Consider the following 10,322-nt stretch of genomic DNA (forward strand, 5'->3'; position numbering starts at 1 on the left):
AAGGAGGGCACCATGCACTATTCCTCCCTGCAACCTATCCCACCTAAAATTATATGTGAAATCATCATCTCTGCCCTAAGTACAGTCAGAAATATCAGCTTCAACCATGGGGTCAGATGAGATACCAGGAAGAGTAATTTAAACAATCAAAACTAGCCTAATATACCCCTTTTTTGTACATTCTCAAGAGAACATTTAAAACGATTTCCCTGATATCTGAAAACAGGCTTTGTGGCATTAACTCGCTCAAGCCTGTAACACCATTTTTGTACACTTCTAGTTCATACCCATAACTCTTTATGCCATCCAGTCCTTTTATTGGCCTGTTTTCTTTCACCAAGTAACTTATTAGCTAATAAAAGTCAGTATTAGAAACTGCAAAGAGTTATTAACAAAATGACACTAAGACTGTTAATCTAGGATGTCCTGCAGCAGAGACATTAATTAATGTGTCACATTCATATTTTCATGTGTGCATTATATGATAGTATTTATGAAATGACGATGAATGCACTGACTATTATCACTGTAAAGAATAAATATTCCTGATACCATTGCTATTTGTACAGCTGTAATAGCTTTTATTGTTCGCAAAACAATTCAATTTGCTCATCTTCTGTTTTTAAGTTTATTTTTCAGAAAATGCTCTGCTAAACAAGATAAATCTATGCTGCTAGAGGTGTGACATTACACACAACATAGGTATTAATGAGTTAATCTGCTATGGAGGTTTTTACACATACTCCAATGATTACAGTCTGGTCAGCCTTGCAGAATATTGTGCAAGGAGATGAACAGACACATCATAGAACTTATTCAGACATTCCTGGGAAACATCCTTCTCTATGAACTAATCCGGTATGGCTATGTCAAACGTAGATCTTGTATAATTAACCACATAATTGTTTTAGAGTGTGACCACTGCACTGGATGAATGTTTAGCTGACAATGCAGCTTACCTGGATCTGGCTAAAGAATTTAACATTGCACTACATGATGGAATCATACATCATCTCAGTGGGGCCTCATAGTGAATGAAGCCATCTTAACCAGTAGATGGGACATTGGAAATTCACCCCAGGTCTGTCCCCTATATCTCTGATAGCCAGAGGGAGATAGTGATGCCCAAACTAACATGCCCCCCAAAACCTTTAGAAATGTTCTAACTAACATTCCTCCTCCTAATAAACACCCATGATACATAGGGATACACTCGGGTTGGGTTGCACAGCTAGGCTTACAAAAGCCATGGTGGTCATTAGCTTAGTCTATACCTATGAGCCTATAAACCAACGAATAACTTGGGACCACAAATAGCTCCATAGCTGTACACAAAAAGTAAGAATAGGGTTGACTTCAATCCTCAGCATTCCTGTCTATGTCCTAAGGCCACTTCATTTTGGCATATTTGTCTCAGATGACAAAACTGAAGTTCTTAATCCTGCCTTCCTTCAGTCAGCATTTAACAGTGAAGATAAATGTCACAGTAGACATCACCTGGTCTTTAGTGTCCCCTCACGAACTTTATGCACTATTAATGGGCAACAGCTAAAAGCTGATAAAGTAGTAAAAGACCTTGAAGTCCTTGTAGATTATGACCTTTCATTTGATATCTAATCCATATAGCAGCTCTCATCCACAAGGCATGTAGAGTTGTTCATCTAACCTTCAACAAGTGAATAAAATACCAGCAATAAATGCCACCTTCTATCTGTAAACCAATGCTTTCGTTCGCTCACAATGAAGAAACTTCTTCAGACATCACAATACATTACTTAACAGTTTAAATACCATAGTTAATTATGACATCATAACCAGTCCCAAGAGCAATTCCAAACCCCTAGAAACATTTAAGTAGATATACACAATGAATAAAAATATATAAATATACATTTACATTTAAATACACATTCTAAAAACTCTCTGTCTAATATATATATATATATATATATATATATATATATATATATATATATATATATACTTGTATAATAATGATAATATGTTCACCCATCCCTGCGGCTTCTTATCTAATTAAAGCTTTTCATTTTAAGACACATTTTATGGAGCAGGCATCATTTAGACCAGGGAAGGCAAAGGCATTAGTCTTTAACTGCTAAAGTAACTCCCTCTCCTCAAGTCTTAATGACCCAGGTCCCACACTAGGGCTAACATACACGTTTTCTACAATAATATAGTGGAAATAATGGTCAGTCTGTTCCAATATATGCCTTGCTAAAGCATTGTTTTTGTCCTGTTTACTTATACCATACTGATGCTCATAAATCCTTTGCATAAAATGCCTCTCCGTCTTTCCAGTGTAGAACGCGGGGCATTGTTGGCATTTTGCTAAATAAATTACCCCTTTTGCATTACAGTCAAATTTCCCTGCCAAGGTATATTTCATGTTCTCTATATCAACCAAGGGGGCCACTTCTATATATTTACAGAAAGGACATCTGTCACACTTTTTCATGCCCTTATTGGGAACATAGGGCCTAATTTCTTTACTTAAAAGTGCTTTCATATTAAGGCCCCTTCTAAAACTAATTCTTGGTTCTAGTCCAAGTTTGTTCCTCAAGTTACTATCATCTTTTATCAGGGCTCAATTTTTACTCAATATGTTCCTGAAGTCAATAGCATCACTTGAAAAAGTTGTTAAAAAATGGTCTTATAGTCAATTTTTTCAAGTTTTTCACCCCTCCCATGGGAATATTAATTGTGGTTATTTGTTGTTCAGTTAACTCTAATCCTTTGTTTAAAATAGGTAAAAAATGTTCTAGTTTTCTATTCCTCCCAACTTCCCCTATAATCTCATCCAACAAAAGGGGAGGATAACTTCTCCCAAAAAAACATCTCTTTCAAATTGTCACACTCTATGTTAAAGTCTGAATCCAGAGTAGTCATTCTGGCCTCCCTGACAAGTTGACCTTTTACTATGGCCTTTTTCTGGTGAAAGGGATGATTACTGCTGAAGTGGAGGAAATCATTTGAATACATAGGCTTTCGATTAATCTTAGCAGTATACCTACTATTACTTATATCTTTAGCTAACCAAACATCCAAATAGGGAATTGCTTGAATCTCATAATGGAATGTAAAATCCAAGAAAAATGTCATGTTACATAAAACTTCCATAAAATCTTTAGCGTCCCCTATATTTCCATCAAACAATAGGAACATATCGTCCAGGTATCTAGTGTACCATTGGACTCTCTTACCAAATATCTCATGTTGAAAAAATATCTGTTTTTCCCAGTGGGTCATGACACAATTGGCGAAAGCTCCACCACAAGGTGAGCCCTTTACAACACCCATTTTTTTGAAGAAACAACTCTCCATCAAAAAGAAAATAGTTGTTAGTAAGAATCAACTCCAACAGACTAATAATTAAATCAATTTCTTCTCCCGGTGCTCTCTTGCCCAGTAGAAATTCCCTTGACCATTCTATCCCTAACTTTTGTGGGAGGACCATATAGAGGTGCTTGACATCTATTGTCAGAAAATTATAATCTTGGTTGAATTCTAAATTGTTGAATGATTCTAAAACACTCAAAGAGTCTTTACATATTTGGGCCTCTGTTTCTATGTATTTCTTTAACTTCTGGTCCACAAACCTTGCACAAGCATATGAGACAGAATTTCTACCATCAGTAATAGGTCTAAAACGTGGTTCATGGATATTTTTATGTATCTTGGGAATTCCTAAAAGGTGTAATGGATGCTGTCATGTTAAGGTAATTAAATGTGTTTAAATCTATGTACCCTTCCAGAAACAAATCATTTATGGCATTTTTAAACTTTTGATAAGGTCTATTCATTTTGTTTAATGAGACATGGTCATATGCCTTACTCTCGAGTGTGGCTTTGATTTTAGTCTTGTATTCATCCTCATACATGAAAACAAGCCCCCCGCCTTTATCAGATCACATGACTCTAATCCCGGCCATTCTCAAGTCTAATAAATCATGTAGCTCAGCTGTTGTCACACTCCTATTCTTAGTTTTTTTCCCCATAGATGTATTCAATATTCATTGTGAGCGAGCGAAAGTGCTAACAATAAATTGCGGAGTTGGTTTACAGATACAAGGTGGCGTTTATTTCTGACATTTTATTCACTTGGTGGTTTTTCGTCTTTTCTGAGTTGCTTGTTCACCTAACCTTCCATGGAGCTGAGATCGGTGCCTGAGACATAATGTCCCTTTACACATCTCATCAGAAAACTTACAGAACATTGTATTCTATTATGCAAGCTACTCACATGTCTTCTGATGCAACTGGGGAATGTACAAAGCTTTCTCTTCAAGAGAATTGATGAGCTACAAGGTTTGTCTTATAGCCAACATCTGGAGCAAGTCTTTCTCTTGTCTACATCTTATTACTTTCTTAGATCTATTCCTGGGATACAGAATATTAACAGAATCCTTACTATTTGAAATCTTTTGCATGGACTACTCCTCTCACCTGTGATCTAAACATAAAAGGACACTCGGTTTCAATAAAAGTTAATATTAACCATACAGTCAAATGTAACAACTTCATATCACAAAGTCTTCCATGCACATGGAATAAACTGTCCTTTACAATCAAACTCAGAACAACAATTCATACCAACAGTAAGGGGCTGGATGACTACATAGGGAACAACAAGTTCTGAAATAGGGTCCCTGGCATCATGGTCCTCAGTGGCCAACAGGCCTTGAGCTTCTTACAAGTTCATGGGAAGAAGCCTAGCTTTACATTGCCATGGTAGTTTTTACTTTGGATATGAATAACCCAGAGATGGGTAGAACAAGGATGTGTTAGGACATTTATGTGTTTTCCCTCTACATAAGGTACACTGTGGGTAAATTTGTGATTACCCATCCATTCACCCAAATTACATTTAGAGAGTAAGAGAGGTACTTTGCTTTTTTTGTGGAGTGGAAGATGGTTCCATAGAAGGAGTATTCTCTGTGATACAAACCTATCCCTCCAACATGTTTTATTTATCTTGCAAAAAAGATTGCAATCCCTTGAGCATGTGTTTATGACACTATGAATCATAGAATAACAAACAGCAGCCTGATGTGACTGGGAGAGTAGACATCACAAACCTTTCAATAAATCAAAAGAAAAGAGTTTTTCCTAGTATACCAGGAAGAAACAAACTTGATTAAACATGATATACTTACAAAACTGGAAGAATGGGTCAACTGAAGCTGTATAGATTTCCTGATGCCCAGAAACAGGATAGTTATACAAAAAAAAAAAAAAAAACAAATATAAAAATGCTGGGGATGGAGTAAAGAATCTCAAAGTGCATGATATAGCTCTGTGTTATTTAGGTTTTCCATTTATTTTCATAAACTTAAATAAATCTCTGACTTTAATAAACAGCCCATGCCTTGGGTTGCAAACTCATAGAGAGATGAGGAAAAGAGTGGTACCTCAGAACCTCAGATCCAAAAGGCATTAACAGAGTTACTGTTAGACAGATTGTAAAAGGCATCAACAGAGTTACTGTTAGAATGTAAAAGGCATTAACAAAGTTACTGTTAGACAGAATGTAAAAGGCATTAACAGAGTTACTGTTAGACAGATTGTAAAAGGCATTAACAGAGTTACTGTTAGATTGTGAAAGGCATTAACAGAGTTACTGTTAGACAGATTGTGAAAGGCATTAACAGAGTTACTGTTAGACAGAATGTGAAAGGCATCAACAAAGTTACTGTTAGACAGAATGTAAAAGGCATTAACAGAGTTAATGTTAGACAGATTGTGAAAGGCATTAACAGAGTTACTGTTAGACAAATTGTGAAAGGCATTAACAGAGTTACTGTTAGACAGATTGTAAAACGCATTAACAGAGTTACTGTTAGACAGATTGTAAAAGGCATTAACAGAGTTACTGTTAGACAGATTGTGAAAGGCATCAACAGAGTTTCTGTTAGACAGATTGTAAAAGGCATTAACAGAGTTACTGTTAGACAGAATGTAAAAGGCATCAACAGAGTTACTGTTAGACAGATTGTGAAAGGCATTAACAGAGTTACTGTTAGATTGTGAAAGGCATCAACAGAGTTACTGTTAGATAGTAAAAGGCATCAACAGAGTTACTGTTAGACAGATTGTGAAAGGCATTAACAGAGTTACTGTTAGACAGATTGTGAAAGGCATCAACAGAGTTACTGTTAGATAGAATGTAAAAGGCATCAACAGAGTTACTGTTAGACAGATTGTGAAAGGCATTAACAGAGTACTGTTAGACAGATTGTGAAAGGCATTAACAGAGTTACTGTTAGACAGATTGTGAAAGGCATTAACAGAGTTACTGTTAGATTGTAAAAGGCATTAACAGAGTTACTGTTGGACAGATTGTGAAAGGCATTAACAGAATTACTGTTAGACAGAATGTAAAAGGCATCAACAGAGTTACTGTTAGACAGATTGTAAAAGGCATTAACAGAGTACTGTTAGACAGAATGTAAAAGGCATTAACAGAGTTACTGTTAGACAGATTGTGAAAGGCATTAACAGAGTTACTGTTAGACAGATTGTGAAAGGCATTAACAGAGTTACTGTTAGACAGATTGTAAAAGGCATTAACAGAGTTACTGTTAGACAGATTGTAAAAGGCATTAACAGAGTTACTGTTAGACAGATTGTGAAAGGCATCAACAGAGTTTCTGTAAGACAGATTGTAAAAGGCATTAATAGAGTTACTGTTAGACAGAATGAAAAAGGCATCAACAGAGTTACTGTTAGACAGATTGTGAAAGGCATCAACAGAGTTACTGTTAGATAGTAAAAGGCATCAACAGAGTTACTGTTAGACAGATTGTGATAGGCATTAACAGAGTTACTGTTAGACAGATTGTGAAAGGCATTAACAGAGTTACTGTTAGATAGAATGTAAAAGGCATCAACAGAGTTACTGTTAGACAGAATGTAAAAGGCATTAACAGAGTTACTGTTAGACAGATTGTGAAAGGCATTAACAGAGTTACTGTTAGACAGATTGTGAAAGGCATTAACAGAGTTACTGTTAGTCAGATTGTGAAAGGCATTAACAGAGTTACTGTTAGATTGTGAAAGGCATTAACAGAGTTACTGTTAGATTGTGAAAGGCATTAACAGAGTTACTGTTAGACAGATTGTGAAAGGCATCAACAGAGTTACTGTTAGACAGATTGTGAAAGGCATTAACAGAGTTACTGTTAGATTGTGAAAGGCATCAACAGAGTTACTGTTAGATAGTAAAAGGCATCAACAGAGTTACTGTTAGACAGAATGTGAAAGGCATCAACAGAGTTACTGTTAGACAGATTGTGAAAGGCATTAACAGAGTTACTGTTAGATTGTGAAAGGCATCAACAGAGTTACTGTTAGATTGTAAAAGGCATTAACAGAGTTACTGTTAGACAGATTGTGAAAGGCATCAACAGAGTTACTGTTAGACAGATTGTAAAAGGCATTAACAGAGTTACTGTTAGACAGTTTGTGAAAGGCATTAACAGAGTTACTGTTAGACAGATTGTGAAAGACATTAACAGATTTACTGTTAGACAGATTGTAAAAGGCATCAATAGAGTTACTGTTAGACAGAATGTAAAAGGCATTAACAGAGTTACTGTTAGACAGATTGTGAAAGGCATTAACAGAATTACTGTTAGACAGAATGTAAAAGGCATCAACAGAGTTACTGTTAGATTGTAAAAGGCATTAACAGAGTTACTGTTAGAAAAGGCATTAACAGAGTTACTGTTAGACAGATTGTAAAAGGCATTAACAGAGTTACTGTTAGACAGATTGTGAAAGGCATTAACAGAGTTACTGTTAGACAGATTGTGAAAGGCATTAACAGAATTACTGTTAGACAGAATGTGAAAGGCATTAACAGAGTTACTGTTAGACAGATTGTGAAAGGCATCAACAGAGTTACTGTTAGACAGATTGTGAAAGGCATCAACAGAGTTACTGTTAGGCAGATAGTAAAAGGCATCAACAGAGTTACTGTTAGACAGATTGTGAAAGGCATTAACAAAGTTACTGTTAGAATGTAAAAGGCATTGACAGAGTTACTGTTAGACAGATTGTAAAAGGCATTAACAGAGTTACTGTTAGATAGAATGTAAAAGGCATCAACAGAGTTACTGTTAGACAGAATGTAAAAGGCATTAACAGAGTTACTGTTAGACAGATTGTGAAAGGCATTAACAGAGTTACTGTTAGACAGAATGTAAAAGGCATCAACAGAGTTACTGTCAGATTGTGAAAGGCATTAACAGAGTTACTGTTAGACAGATTGTGAAAGGCATTAACAGAGTTACTGTTAGATTGTGAAAGGCATTAACAGAGTTACTGTTAGACAGATTGTGAAAGGCATTAACAGAGTTACTGTTAGACAGATTGTGAAAGGCATTAACAGAGCTACTGTTAGACAGATTGTGAAAGGTATTAACAGAGTTACTGCTAGACAGATTGTGAAAGGCATCAACAGAGTTACTGTTAGACAGATTGTGAAAGGCATCAACAGAGTTACTGTTAGACAGATTGTGAAAGGCATCAACAGAGTTACTGTTAGATTGTGAAAGGCATCAACAGAGTTACTGTTAGACAGATTGTGAAAGGCATCAACAGAGTTACTGTTAGACAGATTGTGAAAGGCATCAACAGAGTTACTGTTAGACAGATTGTGAAAGGCATTAACAGAGTTACTGTTAGATTGTGAAAGGCATTAACAGAGTTACTGTTAGACAGAATGTGAAAGGCATCAACAGAGTTACTGTTAGACAGAATGTAAAAGGCATTAACAGAGTTACTGTGACAGATTGTGAAAGGCATTAACAGAGTTACTGTTAGATTGTGAAAGGCATTAACAGGGTTACTGTTAGATTGTGAAAGGCATCAACAGAGTTACTGTTAGACAGATTGTGAAAGGCATCAACAGAGTTACTGTTAGACAGATTGTGAAAGGCATCAACAGAGTTACTGTTAGATTGTGAAAGGCATCAACAGAGTTACTGTTAGATTGTGAAAGGCATCAACAGAGTTACTGTTAGACAGATTGTGAAAGGCATTAACAGAGTTACTGTTAGACAGAATGTAAAAGGCATCAACAGAGTTACTGTTAGACAGAATGTAAAAGGCATCAACAGAGTTAATGTTAGACAGATTGTAAAAGGCATCAACAGAGTTACTGTTAGACAGATTGTAAAAGGCATCAACAGAGTTACTGTTAGACAGATAGTAAAAGGCATTAACAGAGTTACTGTTAGATTGTAAAAGGCATTAACAGAGTTACTGTTAGAATGTAAAATGCATTAACAGAGTTACTGTTAGACAGATTGTAAAAGGCATTAACAGAGTTACTGTTAGACAGATTGTAAAAGGCATTAACAGAGTTACTGTTAGACAGATTGTAAAAGGCATTAACAGAGTTACTGTTAAACAGAATGTAAAAGGCATTAACAGAGTTACTGTTAGACATAATGTAAAAGGCATTAACAGAGTTACTGTTAAACAGAATGTAAAATGCATCAACAGAGTAACTGTTAGACAGATTGTGAAAGGCATTAACAGAGTTACTGTTAGACAGATAGTAAAAGGCATCAACAGAGTTACTGTTAGACAGATAGTAAAAGGCATTAACAGAGTTACTGTTAGACAGAATGCGTCAATCCTGACACATGTATGCAAATTATTTATCATGTGTGGCTCTTCGAATGATCATTGTGCCTTGGATCTACTCTATTATTACATTCATGTAACGTTTATTTCTTTTCATATACTCTTCTCATTACAGGTAGTTTGCTTCTAATCAAATGCACCAAACCGACTCTCACTTAATTATAAAAATTAAAATTCAATGCATTGCTCCCCTTTGAAGCCTAATGCTCTGACACTTACTGTCATATTTTGATTTTACATTTTCAATACTTTATTGCTGCTTTTGCTCTGGCTTATGGCTGATATGGGTCTTCAAACCAGCTTATTTACTCAGTTAAATGTAATAAAATAAAATAAAAAAAATGGACTCTAAGTTTTTCCATATTTAGAATCTCAACAATGTTCTACTATCATCTTACTATTGTATACATTGTATGTTATGTTGTAAGTTATGTTGTTACCTATGCTTGGAGCTTTTCTCCCCGGGCATCTACTGAAAATGGACATGTATCCAGTTAGACTAGCCCGGTCAACAAATGTAAAATAAAAAATAAATAAATAAAATAAAAAAAATAAAATAAAATACATACACTGTCTCAAACTGAGAAGGGGCACTAGAATCAAGATTAAAGAAGCAAATTATAACTGCTATGGGAATCGTAACAACTCCT

This window comes from Protopterus annectens, chromosome 1.part2, assembly GCF_019279795.1.
Source record: "Protopterus annectens isolate FY-2018-M chromosome 1.part2, PAN1.0, whole genome shotgun sequence".
NCBI lineage: Eukaryota > Metazoa > Chordata > Ceratodontiformes > Protopteridae > Protopterus > Protopterus annectens.